A 14960-nucleotide genomic window follows, 5' to 3' on the forward strand; every position below is an offset into this window, starting at 1 on the left:
TTACCTGAAGCTGGCTCCGGGGTCCTCTTCTCCTCGCTGCACCGCATTTCCGCATGTCCCAGTGTACGCTTATACTTCCTGTGTCACTCCGGTGACCAGGAAGTTGAAATAGAGGGCGCTCTATTTGAACTTCCTGGTCACGGAGTAACACAGGAAGCGCCGGGATGGAGCAAGAACAGCGGTGCGGTGCAGTGCGGAGAAGATGCCCGGGAGCCAGCCTCAGGTAATGTATACGGGGGGGGGACAGGCGGCAGGAGCAGCTGAACAGATTGTGATCGGTTTCAGGCTGAAATCGATTCACAATCTGTTTGCAGTAAAGGCAGCCATACGATCCCTATCTGATCAGATTCGATCAGATAGGGATCTGTCAGCTGGTCGATCTAATGGCACATCGACCAGTGTATGGCCACCTTAATAAGAAAGGTAAATGTTGCATGATGTTTTATTTCCTGATTACCTTTAGTGAGAGTCTATTCTCACATGACTGTACATTTGTGAGCCTTTTCTGTCCTACGGAGAGGAGAGGGAGAGAACAAGCAGGAAGTGTCCCACAACAAGTGCTCAGCAAAGATGGATCTATTTTGCCAAATCACTGGAGGCAGATACTAGCATTGCGAGTCACAGCAGATTTTAGTCAAATCTATCAAAGATTTAGGTGACAAAACTGTAGTGTATGTTTGTAGTGTAAAGAGGCACTATGACAAAGCACTGTAAAATGTAAAGTGTGTGTGTATGTATATATACAATGGGTTGCAAAAGTATTCGGCCCCCTTGAAGTTTTCCACATTTTGTCATATTACTGCCACAAACATGAATCAATTTTATTGTAATTTCATATGAAAGACCAACACAAAGTGGTGTACACATGAGAAGTGGAACAAAAATCATACATGATTCCAAACATTTTTTACAAATAAATAACTGCGAAGTGGTGTGTGCATAATTATTCGGCCCCCTTTGATCTGAGTGCAGTCAGTTGCCTATAGACAGTGCCTGATGAGTGCTAATGACTAGAGTGCACCTGTGTATAATCTAATGTCAGTACAAATACAGCTGCTCGGCATCAGAGGTTGTCTAAGAGAATATTGGGAGCAACAACACCGTGAAGTCCAAAGAACACACAAGACAGGTCAGGGATCAAGTTATTGAGAAATTTAAAGCAGGCTTAGGCTACAAAAAGATTTCCAAAGCCTTGAACATCCCACGGAGCACTGTGCAAGCGATCATTCAGAAATGGAAGGAGTATGGCACAACTGTAAACCTACCAAGACAAGGCCATCCACCTAAACTCACAGGCCGAACAAGGAGGGCGCTGATCAGAAATGCAGTCAAGAGGCCCATGGTGACTCTGGATGAGCTGCAGAGATCTACAGCTCAGGTGGGAGACTCTGTCCATAGGACAACTATTAGTCATGCACTGTACAAAGTTGGCCTTTATGGAAGAGTGGAAAGAAGAAAGGCATTGTTAACTGAAAGCATAAGAAGTCCCGTTTGCAGTTTGCCACAAGCCATGTGGGGGGACACAGCAACCATGTGGAAGAAGGAGCTTTGGTAAGATGAGGCCAAAATGGAACTTTTTGGCCAAAATGCAAAACGCTATGTGTGGCGGAAAACTAACACTGCACATCACTCTGAACACACCATCCCCACTGTCAAATATGGTGGTGGCAGCATCATGCTCGGGGGGGTGCATCTCTTCAGCAGGGACAGGGAAGCTGGTCAGAGTTGATGGGAAGATGGATGGAGCCAAATACAGGGCAATCTTGGAAGAAAACCTCTTGGAGACTGCAAAAGACTTGAGACTGGGGCGGAGGTTCACCTTCCAGCAGGACAATGACCCTAAATATAAAGTCAGGGCAGCAATGGAATGGATTAAAACAAAACATATCTATGTGTTAAAATGGCCCAGTCAAAGTCCAGATCTAAATCCAATCGAGAATCTGTGGCAAGATTTGAAAACTGCTGTTCACAAACGCTGTCCATCTAATCTGACTGAGCTGGAGCTGTTTTTGCAAAGAAGAATGGGCAAGGGTTTCAGTCTCTAGATGTGCAAAGCTGGTAGAGACATACCCTAAAAGACTGGCAGCTGTAATTGCAGCAAAAGGTGGTTCTACAAAGTATTGACTCAGGGGGCCGAATAATTACGCACAACCCACTTTGCAGTTATTGATTTGTTAAAAATGTTTGGAATCATGTACGGTTTCCGTTCCACGTCTCCTGTGTACACCACTTTGTATTGGTCTTTCACGTGGAATTCCAATAAAATTGATGCATGTTTTTGGCAGTAAGGTGACAAAATGTGGAAAACTTCAAGGGGGCCGAATACTTTTGCAACCCACTGTACATGTATATGTCTGTGTGTCCTAGAGTAAACTGCACTTTAATTGACTTTCTTTCTAGGTAGCTGTCATTTACAGTAAGGGCGCATTTCCACTTGAGCGGAAACCGCCGCGAATCCGCAGAGTTTCCTCGCAGGCAGATAGTGCGGGGAAACTCTGCCATAGGGTGCAATGGTAACGCCGGCCGAATCGCTATTCCATCCGAATCGGCGCGGGAGGCTGCGGATCCCATAGCCGTGCATGGCACGGCTGATGGGATTTGTGTGCTTTCCCCGCAGACCCAGAAGAGCCGACTCGCGTCTCGCAGACACGCGCCGCTCTAGTGGAATCGCGCCCTAAGTGTTTTAAATCTGATCTGTTTTAACCTCTTAACGTCAGGTTTTGGACATCTGATCCATTTTCTCAGGGTTTTCTTATTTTCAAAAGCACTGACTGAGTGGCAGTTGCTCAAACTGCCACAATAGCTTGCAAGTGAGTAGGCTAGCCGTCTGACACCATTGTAGAGTTTCTAGCCAGGGAGTACTATATAAAATAAAGGAGACATTTAGGTTCCTTTATAAAGACTGCTCCTTGTGAACAGGAAAAAAAAACCTAGATTAATAACACTGTGAGTGAAAGTTACATTGAAACAGTCTTTTACACTGCATTTTAGTTTGGAATAAATGCACATCTTATATGTATTTATAAATACGGTATGTAGAGGAACTCCAGTGAAAATAATGTAATAAAAAAGTGCTTCATTTTTACAATAATTATGTATAAATGATTTAGTCAGTGTTTACCCATTGTAAAATCTTTTAAATCCCTGATTTACATTCTGACATTTCTTACATGGTAACATTTTTCTGTTGGCAGGTGATGTAGCTGCTGCATGCTTTTTTAGGCAGTTGGAAACAGCTGTAAACGGCTATTTCCCACAATGCAACGGTTCACAGACAGGAAACTGCCAAGAGTACGTACTCAATTTCTTTGTGGGAGGGGTTTCACCACAATATCAGCCATACAGCGCCCCCTGATGGTCTGTTTGTGAAAAGGAGTAGATTTCTCATGTAAAAGGAGGTATCAGCTACTGATTGGGATAAAGTTCAATTCTTGGTCGAGGTTTCTCTTTAAGGACTTGTTTCCATATAACGTGCTTTCTGGAAATTCGATCGCAGGGACTGCAGACTGCTGTTTCCATTCATGCCCTGTGATTCACTTTTAAATAGTTGCCTGCATTTCAGGGCGATTGCGCCCGCGATCCCATTTAGTATTATCAAGCTCCACCCCCTCCCTCCGCTTCCCCGGTAGTGACGTGCAATGTAGACCTGTGTGGCTCTACTGTTGACTGGAAACGAGCCCTTACCATTTTTGTCATAGCGCCCCTTTAAAGGCCTGTTCACACTATGTGCATTGCGTGAAGCACACATTTTACAACTTATGTTAATGTTCTGAAACACTTGTTGGACATATTTGAATTTGCTTTCTTTGTAAGACACATGAAAAAATATATGTATCCTATGTGCATTACTACATGCTTGGTGAAAATGGCTACATTCAGGGCTGGTTTCCACTATCGCGAATCCGCATGCGCCCAACGCATGCGGATTCGCACATGAAATGCAAGTGGATGGGCCTGTTTCCACTGTAGCGTTGTTGAGGTGCGTTTTTTTCAGCGGTGAAAAAACGCACAAAAGAGCCACAGAATTCGCATGCGAATGAAATCAATGGAAAAAGCACACCGGCATTGCCATGGTTAAATTCGCATACATCGTCATCCATGCAAATTTTCATGCTAATTCGCACGGAAATTTGGATGCACACTCTTGCGAAATTTGCACTCGCATGCGAATTTTGCCGCAGCGATTTCGCAACGCAATAGTGGAAACGAGCCCTCAAAGCTTAAGGGTAGTGCATGGCTATGCATTAATAATAAGCGTAAATGCAGATGTTTGAGCAGGCAGGCAGACTCAAACACCTCTCTCTTGCTGGGAGTAAATGGGTCGATCCGGCGGCCGATTAGCCGCCGGATCGACCCCAGCCGCGTCCCCGCTTGTCCGCGTGGATCGATTCCCGCTCGTCCCCGCCGGCGCTTCCTTATCAGCGCTCGATTCCCTGCCATTGTCTGCCGGCGGGAATCGAGCGGGCGGGGGTCGAGCGGCTTGATCGGGCCAGCTGATTATTATCAGCTGGCCGGATCAGCTGGTCGATACACGTTACAGAAATGTACCGTGTATCCCCAGCATCAGGCCCTGTTCACACTCTTATGGTGGGAATACAGGGGTAGACCGGCACCGCGTGTCCGCGTGTTCCCACAGTCGTGCGGATCGATTTCCGCTCGTCCCCGCAGGCTCTTCCTTATCAGCGGCTCGATTCCCCGCTATTGTGCGCCCGCGGGGATCGGCCGCAGTATCGACCCGCCGCGTGATCGGTCCTGTCGGAAATTATCAATCGAGCCATCAGCGGCTCGATTGATAAGGGGGCATCGAGCCGTGTATGCCCAGCATTACGTTTTTTGGTGTGCATTTTCTGCACAGGAAAACTGAGAACTAATGTTAATGGGCTAGTTCCCACTTGAATTGTTGTTTTCACATGCAGAAAAACAACGGACAGCAATGAAGCACTGCCTAGAAAACTGAAGACAAGTGTGGATCCAGCCTCACTGAGGGCTGATGCACACCGAGCAGGTTCCTTGGCGTTTTTGCAGCCGCTTGGTCAATGTATCTCAATGGGGTGGTTCACACCAGAGCGGGAGGCGTTTTGCTGAAACGCATACTCCCGGGGTGAGGCATTTTTTGGATTGCGGAGGCGTTTCTGCCTCTAATGTAAAGTATAGGAAAAACGCAAATTGCTCTGAAAAACGGCAGTTCAGAGCGGTTTTGCATGCGTTTTTGTTACAGTAGCTGTTCAGTAACAGCTTTACTGTAACAATATATAAAATCTACTACACCAAAAATGCTTCACAAAACCGCAAAAATGCTAGCTGAAGTGCTACAGAAAAATTAAGAAAAAGTGTTTCAAAATCTGCTAGCATTTTGCAGATCTGCTAGCGGGTTTTGGTGTGCACCGGGCCCCAGTGCCTACCTCAGAACTGCTGCTAGCTTGCTTGCAAAGACAAATCATACTGTACCACTGCTATCGCATGCATTGGGCTCTATTCACAGAACTTCTCATACAGGATTTATCACCTATTCAATAAAAATAAACCTTTCAGCACATTTACAAGCAAAATAATCAGTAAGTTGTTACTTATTAACTTTATTTCATTATTACTTTTCTTAACTTAATTATATTATATTTTTGCTCTTTGGGAGCTTAGAAATTGTAACATGGATAAGGTGAGGATAGAGGAAACGGGTGAAGAAGCTTTGTGAGTCATGCTCATTGTCAGGAAAATTATTTTTAAAGCAGCCCTGAAGCGACCAGGAAAAAAAACGTAGGTACTAACCTAAGAATCCAATCAGTTAGTTGCACCAATGTCCACTGTATTGAGGCAATACTCACTTTGAGGAAACCCGCTTGTCTGTGTTTTTATTTTTAAGGTCTCACAATCTGAATTGGGCGTGTGTGGACCATTGGCGCAACTAACTGATTGGATTTGTTTCACTGGGACTTGTCTCAGTGCATAGTCAGCGGCCACACAGGAGCTTGAGGACTGAGTGCAACATCACGGTGAAACTATCCTAAGATGGAAGGCTCTGGATCTTATAGAGCCTTCCTGGTCCTCTCTAGCTCCTCATTCCCCTATTGTCTCCCGTTTAAAAATTGGCACCTTCGGGACTCCTTGGAATGCATCAGAAGCGTCCCCGAGTTCTTCCAAAGACTGGTTCATCCACACAGTATGAACGCACTTGTCTGCCTGAGGAGAGCTGAAGACTTATTTAACCTGCAGGTCAAATAAATTCACTGGGGATATAGCGCTTTGGTGAGTATCTAGGCGCCCCCCCCCCCCCTTCCATTTAAGGTTGCTTTGAGGCCTCTTTCACAGTAGGACGTTGCGTTTTGATGTGACGTTAAAGTCGCAACGCAAATAACGCAACGCCCCAAAACGCAACTTAACCACTTCGCATCCAGACCTTGTTTTCCCCTTATTGACCAGAGCAGTTTTGATGTTTTAGCTATGTCCCTGTTTAATCAGCAATAACTTTATCCCTACTCACGACACGTAAATGATCTACATATAGTTTTTTTTTCAGGATAAACTAGACTTTCATTGGGGGATATTTTGTCCTGAGAATTATTTTTTCTGTGCATTTTAGCGGGAAAAAAGAGGGGAAAACGTTAAAATTGCATTATTTCTCAGGTTTTCTTCAATTCTAGTAAAAAAAAAGTGCTACAGTAGGTAAAAGACATGTCATCAGTATTAAGTCCCCCAAGGATAGATGGCCAGATGTGTGCCCAGTATCAGACCCCCCCCCCCCAGTATAGCCAGATGTGCCCCCCAATATCAGCCTCCATTATAGCCAGATATGTCCCCGCATTTTTTATATATATATATATATATATATATATATATATATATATATATATATATATATATATATATACATATATATATATATATATATATATATATTTTTTTTTTTTTTCTACGTACCCCAATAAAGCACCCCTCATTATAGCCAGATGTGTCCCCAGGATCAGTGTTCCCCCATTATAGCCAGATGTGTCCCCAGGATTAGCGCCCCCACCCCATTATTGCCATATGTGCCCCCAGCATTCAGTTATGTCCCTCAGGACCATCAGATGTGCCCCCCATTATGAAATCCCCCACCCTGTTACCCTGATGGGCCCCAATAATACTTTTAACCCCCCCCTTACCACTATGCCCCCCCCCCCCCCCCCCCCCGTGGCCAGATCATAAAAAAAATGCCCCTGCAAGATGAATATCTCACCTTACCTGGTTCCTGCGATCATCCTGCAGCTCCAGCCTACATTCTCCGCGGTGCACTCAGCCCTGTGATGCCGAACGTCCGGGTCCCGGCTTGATGACGTCATCAAGCCGGGACCCGGATATTCAGCGTCACAGGGCTGAGTGAAGAGCGGTGAATGGAGGCTGGAGCTGCAGGATGATCGCAGGAACCAGGTAAGGTGAGATATTCATCTTCCAGGGGCATTTTTTTTACGATCCGACCACGGAGGGGAAAGATGAATGATCACGCTGTTTGCTACAGCGATGATCGTTCATCTGCGGGGGAGTCACTAATTGGCTACAAGGAAACATGTTCCCTTTTGCCAATTAGTAAGGCAGCTGACAGTGCCGGAGGGTGCGCTCTAAAGCGCACCTGTTCCTGCACAGCAGGGCTGCAATAAGGTCAGTATATCTACGTGGCTGTGGCTTGGAGGGTGCCACAGCTGACGTAGATATACTGTAGTGGTGGGTAAAGTGGTTAATGCCCCTTTATCGTCGCATACAGTAGAGCATACAGGCAATGAAAAGTATGCTTCCAAGTAATTACTGAGCATGTGCAAACAGTCCAACGCAGCTAATAACGTGTAGAACGCACAGCATGCAGCGCTTTCTAATAACGCCACACGTTACACACAATGCACTGTGAATGTCGCACAGACTTAGTATTGCTGTGCGACTTTTTGGGGGCATTGCGTTGTAATTTGCGTTACGACTTTAACGTTGCATCAAACCGCAACGACCTACTGTGAAAGAGGCATAAAGGATAACTAAAGTGAGAGGGATATGGGGGCTGACATATTTATTTCTTTTTAAACAATACTAGTTGCCTGGCTATCCTGCTGATCTATTTGGCTGCAGAAATGTCTGAATTGCACCAGAAACTAGCATGCCGCTAATCTTGTCAGATCTGAGAATGTCAGAAACACCTGATCTAAAAGTATTATAGGCAGAGGATCAGCAGGCTAGTCAGGTTACTGGTATTGCTTAAAAGGAAATAAATATGGCAACCTCCATATCCCTCTCAATTCAGATTTCCTGCCCATTGGAGAGTATTTTTTTAAAGCGGTATTGTCACCATAAAAATCAAATTTCAACAGCAACTGGTGTGAGTGCATTAAGTTATAAAGATGCTAATCCTGCATTCAAAACTTTTTTTTCTGCTGTTATGGTTTGGAGTTATTACATACTATAGGAGCACTGGCCCTAGTGCCAAACAGTGCCAAAAAGTTGAATGCTGGGAGTTTTTTATCTATAATCCTCCTCTTCCATTTATTTCCCTGCCTAGCTGATCACTTCTGTTTACAAGCAAGGCTGAGGTGACTCAGTGATTGGATGTGTAAATAAAAAAAAAAGACTCTGGGAGGAGGGCAGCTAATGAATACACAATGAGCAAGAGAAGGGAGGGGGGAAACAAGAGTCAGGGAGGATATGATGTCCGCACTAGCTTGGCAAAATGGCCACTGCCTAGAATAGGTTTTTCTGCTTTTCCTTTGTAAAATTCACAGGAATCATTAAGTGGATAGTACAATACATCTGTTATGTAAGTAGAGGAAGTATTTATCTACTTATATGCTTGTTCTTTAAGAATTGTAGTTTGCTCTTAAGAAATCAAAATCCCGTTTGGGGTAGATTTTAATTTTCATTGGCCTACAGTGTGCTGTCTAGATTAGAACCCAAACGCCAGCCAAATAAAGTGTAATTTATTACATTAGCTCAGAAACAGTGTGGCTTGGTATAACCCAAATTAGAAAATGATTGAATTGGTCTTGGTAAATGATTATGTGGTAGTGCTTCTGAATATTTATAGCAAGCATTGATGGTTAATAGTGTGTATCGGAGAGCATGACTCTCACAGGAACACCTGTCTCAGCCTGACTTTACTTCTCCGCTGACTGAGACTTTCAACATTTCTGTATATTCCCAAAGGTAAACACTGCAATTTTAATCATTGTAAGTGTTTTGCCAATTTAGAAAAGCTGTTGACTTTTTTTCTCAAGGAAATATCTTTTATATCCGCTGTTTAGTTTTATATCTTATTCCCGAGAAGTGACAGCCTCAGGTGACCTCATTACAGCATAACCCTGATACACAGACGACTGGCACTATTACATAGAAATAATGTGCTGCTACAGTAGAACTAGGAGTGTGATGTACCGGCTCTAAATAAACCTGATAATATAACTTTTTGTCTTATCCAAGACTGTAGATCCTGCTAAAGTGCAGTGAATACATATCCAGGGCTCCGGGATTGAGCACCACTAATGATGGTCATCTGAAGCAATCCTTATCGATAGCTTTAAGCATCCTTTTCCCATATAAGCATGTTGTTGGCCTCCTAATAATCAGTTTGTTCTCCTGTATGGAGAGCAGGACAAATGGGACATAAACTGAAATCTGGCAGTGGCATAGCAATACATATACAGAGGGAGTGAGTTCACCAGGGCCCCCGAATTTGAGGGCCCACTTGGGTATTGGCTCTTTTTGGTGTTGTATCAGATCACCTCTATGTATAGGAAACCATTCTTCTGCCTACACCTCTCACACAGTGGTTGGCCTAGGAGCTAGTTTTGGTGGTCTGTATAATTTGATTTATAACACACTGTATGTGTACTATGTAGAGTAGACCAACAGATTGGCTGATGTGCCTTTTTCACTGAAATTTGCGATAGTCATCAAATGTGATGTGATTGCTATTTTCTATTTTTACGCTATGTTTCAACACAATTGTAGGGTTTTGAATGCTTGTGCTGTGTGATGGCATTTGTGATTTTTTTTTTTTTTTTTTTTTTTTTTTTTTTACATGAGTTTGCATTGCTTGTGCTCACATAGACTTGACCAAATCACAAATGCAGAAAAATGCTGATTGCAATGTCTTATTATACATAAGTGCTGATTTAGAAGATTGATTGGGCCATCAGATTGCATAGTGTATGGTCAGCTTAAAGGTTGCCATTAAAGGACTTACGAGGCCAGATTTGCAAAAAAAACATAAGTTAGATACCTGTGCGTGTTTGCAAGGCACGGAGGACGCCGTCCGCGCCCTCCGTGCCGTTCCGCCTGGTCCCCGCTGCTTAATATGCCCCCGAACGGTCCCCGACCGCGCGGCCCGGGTCGTGCTCCCCAGCCTGTACCAAGATGGCCGCCGGAGCTGGCCGCGGCTGCACAGCTCTAAGGCCAACCCCCCGATCCACGTAACAGTAGCGTGGATCGGGGAGTTGGCCTTAGAGCTGCGCAGCCGCACTCGCGGCTATGCGGACTGCGCAGCCGCGGCCAGCACCGGCCGCCATCTTTGTGAAGGCTAGAGAGCCCGACCCGGGCCGTGCGGTCGGGGGTCGTTCGGGGGCATATTAAGCAGCGGGGACCAGGCGGAACGGCACGGAGGGCGCGGACGGCGTCCTCCGTGCCTTGCAAACACGCACAGGTATCTAACTTTTTTTTATGTATTTTTTACAAATCTGGCCTCGTAAGTGCTATCAATTTACAAATCTGGCCTCGTAAGTGCAGTACAATTTTTTTGTGAAAGGCCACATTTTCAATCAGATTATTTGGATCATATTTATGAAAACAAACTGGTGGGCTCAATGATGGCAGTGTCAGTTGCTTCCTTAAAGATCTGGTCGAACGGCATAATTGATTTTTATCACAGTGTAGCAGTGTGTGGAAACATGGAGTGCAGCCTTGTGTGAAGGGATTGCAGCTGGCAATAGCATGGGACAGAGCACTGAGTGATCTGTCTGAAGCACAAAGGAAAGGCCCAACTGCGTTATGGGTTATCGCTATTATATTTTTTATATAGCACCAACATTTTCAGTAGTACTGTATAGTGTACAAAAACGTGCAATAAAGGGGAGCATAGATACATGAGCAGTTCAACTTACTATACAATCAGGACACCGAGTTACACACGTACCGATGCATACAATTGATATGTAGTTTGAATAACGTCGCCAATACTGATAGATGTTTGTTTGATAAATTGCACAATGACAGGAAACACAAGGTCCCTGCTCTTTGCAAGCTCATGCTGGGTACACCCCATACAATTTTCTGGCAGATTTACCTGCCGCATTCATTATTTCCAACATGTCCGATCTGAATTTCTATCGCTTTTCCAATAGCTTTTTTTAATCATTTTTTCGATCGATTTTTTTTTCTTCCAGTTCTACGAAAATCGATCAAAAATACATTGAATTTAAAAAAAAAAAAAATCAATCAAAAATCAGATTGGACATGTTGGAAAAAATCGATCTGGCATGTAAATCTGCCTGAAAATTGTATGGTGTTTATGTAGCCTCACAGTCTAGAGGGTAGTGGGGTGGAGACGCTGTGGGAGTAGACAAAGGAGTTAGCAGATGAGGCAGTGAGGTTTAAATTATAAAATTAAAGGCTTGTTTGAACAGATGTCTTGAGGGTACATTTGATAATTTCCAGGCTTATAGCAAGACTGGCTGTGGGAGAGCGTTTCAAAGGAGAGGTGACACTTGCGAAAAGTCCTGAATGCGAGAGCAAGATGAGTGTTAGGAGTTTGAACCTGGATCCTTATGATGATTGGCAGAGTGAGGGGCAGCATCAGAGGAGCAGGAGGAGAGGTGGATGTGATGAACAGCGGAGTTCAATAGGAACTGCAGAGGTGCAAGTTTGTTTTCTGATTAGAGAATGTACAAGCATTTTAGCAGGGCTGTGGAGTCGGGCAATTTTGGGTGCCTGGAGTCGGAGTCGGGGAAAAAATGCACAGACTCCGACTCCTAATGAATTTGTAACTGTAATTAAAATAGAAAATATGATGAAATGTTCTATTTCTCAGATAATAGTCATTAAAAATAATGTATATATACAGTAATAGCTGTGCTTAGTCCACAAAAATGAAATAAACTAATCAAAATTAGTTACTTGTGCTGCTTCAATAAAGCAGTCCCCGTATTTTTAAGGTCAGATATACAGATCTGATTGTGACTGTATATATGATGTGTACACAGGAATCTCTTATATATACTAAATAACATCTAGGCTGTAAGAATAAAGCCTGATGTGTAGCTGTGTCACTAATAGAGATGGTCAATGAGATGGAAATAATTCTGCATTGATGCTGATTTATGCAAATGTATGCACTCCCTTTGCTGATGAAATCAAATAATTTGATATGTTGTTAAAATTTGGTTTGGTGACTACAAATTAAAGGGTACCTGAGACGGATGAAAAGTAAAGTTTTTATACATACCTGGAGCTTCCTCCAGCCCCCTTCAGGCTAATCATTCCCTCGCTGTCCACCACCCGGATCTTCTGCTATGAGTCCCGGTAATTCAGCCAGTCAGCGATGTCCGGCCGCATGCCGCTCCCACAGCCAGGAACATTCTGCACCTGCGCAATAGTGCTGCACAGGTGTAGTATGCTCCTGGCGGCGGAGTGTGTGCATGCGCACTACGCCCGACTGGCTCAAGTACCTGGACTCATAGCAGAAGATCCAGGTGGTGGAGGAGGACAACGAGGGACTGATTATCCTGAAGGCGGCTGGAGGAAGCCCCAGGTCTGTATAAAACTTTAATTTCATCTGTCTCAGGTTTACTTTGTTACACAATAGTACTATACTCTACATATGCACTCCCCACAGAGCTGCAGGGAATCCACTGAGAATGCTGTGCACATTGAACACAGAGGTGTTGTCTGTCACCCATAAACCTTGTTCAGATTGTGCATGAAGAATGTGTAATAGAGGAAGAATCTCCTCATTCCCCTGCAGAGTACCTGCACATCATTCTTACATGTACCCACAGTTACATTGCCTAGGGCCTGATAGATGTTCTTTGTTCCGGTTGTACCTTTTACAAGTACTCTTACCAAGGACTAGTTTTAGTCTAAAGGGAATAACTATAGTAGTCTACATATCCTTCTCACTTCAGTTGTCTTGTAAAATTCCTAAGCGTTGGCAGTTAAGAGACGAATTTCATGTTACATACTTTTAATCAACAAAATTGTAATATGCAAGTTAGAGGAGTCGGAGTCGAGGAGTCGGTGGAATCCTAAACTGAGGAGTCGAAGTTGGAGTCGAAGGATTTTTGGACCGACTCCACAGCCCTGCATTTTAGTAGCCTCTTGTGTAAGGAAGGGATGAATTCTGGAGGTATTTTTGAGAAGGAAGTAGTAGGAGGATGTTAATGTGTTGAAATTAGATCTCCAAGTTCGGTGTTACTCCCAGACAGCGAGCTTTAGGAGTTTAGGTTATTGGGATATTCTTTCTATATTGATTGCAACTATAGGTGGGGAGCAGAGAGAGATGGAGGAAATATCACAACCTCTGTTTTGCTCATGTTAAAGCGGAATATAACCCTGCATTTCAACTTTGCTCTAAAACATTATTTACAGCATATTATATGCAAAAAGCATTTTTTTTTTTACTAGACCAGCATTGGAAGGGTTAAACACAGAGGTTTTAAGTTCCGTGCAGACATTCAGATGGTTACATTCTATTTAGTTAGTGTGTAACTGTTTATCAATAGATACATCTCTTTGGCTGTCCTCCAAGCTCCTTCTCAGTGAGAGAGATGAGTCATAATAAACACATATTTGTAAACAAAAAGTATCTAACTCAAGTTCGGATTCGTCTGCAGAAATCTCTAGGGACTTTAAAGGCCTGTGTAACCCTTCCAATGCTGGTCTAGTAAAAAAAAAAATGCTGGTTGCATATAATATACTGTAAATAATGTTTTAGAGCAAAGTTGAAATGCAGGGTTATATTCCGCTTTAAGTTTGAGGAAACCGAAAGATATGAATGAAACTGCAGACAGTCAGGGACTCGAGATAATAGTGTAGAGAGGTCGGGGCTGAGATAGATTTAAAGGGACCCTGAGCAGTGAAAATAAACAAAATCGGTATTTACCTGGGACTTTCTCCAGCCCACCGTGTGTTGGAAGGTCCCCCGGCGTCCTCCTGGCTCCTCTCCCGGTCGAGATGCACAATCCACCACCGTTGACACCCGAGCTGAGTGTCAGGCTGACAGTTCCTTATCGGTGATGCTCGTCCTCACGCCAGCGCTATGCGTCATCACGGCGGCCGGCGTGACCGTACTGCACATGCGTGGTTTAGAGTTAGAAAAAGAAAACCGCGCGTGCACAGTACTGTCACACAGGCCGCCATGAAGACGACGAGCATCACCGATAAGGAAGCGTCAGCCTGGCACTCGGCCCGGGTGTCACCGGTGGTGGGTTGTGCAGCGGGACTGGGAGAGGAGCCAGGAAGACGCCGGGGGACCTACCGACCTACGGTGGGCTGTAGAAAGCCCCAAGTACAGATTTTATTTATTTTCGCTGCTCAGGGTCCCTTCAAATGTCATCAGCATGGAGATCCTTTTTTTTTTTTTTTCCCCTTCCTCTCTCACTATAATTGGTACAGCCATGACACACTTAAAGTACACCTGAAGTGAGGGATATAGAGCTGACATATTTCCTTTTAAACAATGCAGATTGCCTGGCTGTCCTGTTGATTCTCTGCTTCTACTATTTTAAGCCATTGAAACACACTGAACAAGCATGCAGATCAGGTGCAGGACTGAAGTGTGACTGGATTTGCTGCATGCTTGTTTCAGGAGTGTGATTTAGACATTACTGCAGCCACAGAGATCAGCAGGACTGCCAGGCAACTGGTATTTTTTATATGGTAATAAATATGGCAGCTTCCTATCACTTCAGGTTGTTTTTTAAAATGCACAAAAACACTGTTGTAAGGCTCCAGAATTT

General features: G+C 44.1%; 1 protein-coding gene and 1 long non-coding RNA gene across 2 annotated transcripts in view; one reads left to right on the forward strand and one right to left on the reverse strand.

The window, feature by feature from the left end:
- The window catches only part of DAPK1 (death associated protein kinase 1), a 264648-nt gene that overhangs the window by 71210 nt on the left and 178478 nt on the right, over window positions 1-14960 (forward strand). The window lies entirely within an intron of this gene.
- Window positions 1-14960, reverse strand: part of LOC137518861 (uncharacterized) — a 39759-nt gene that overhangs the window by 910 nt on the left and 23889 nt on the right. The gene's annotated exons all lie outside the window — the stretch shown is intronic.

This window comes from Hyperolius riggenbachi, chromosome 1 (assembly GCF_040937935.1).
Source record: "Hyperolius riggenbachi isolate aHypRig1 chromosome 1, aHypRig1.pri, whole genome shotgun sequence".
NCBI lineage: Eukaryota > Metazoa > Chordata > Amphibia > Anura > Hyperoliidae > Hyperolius > Hyperolius riggenbachi.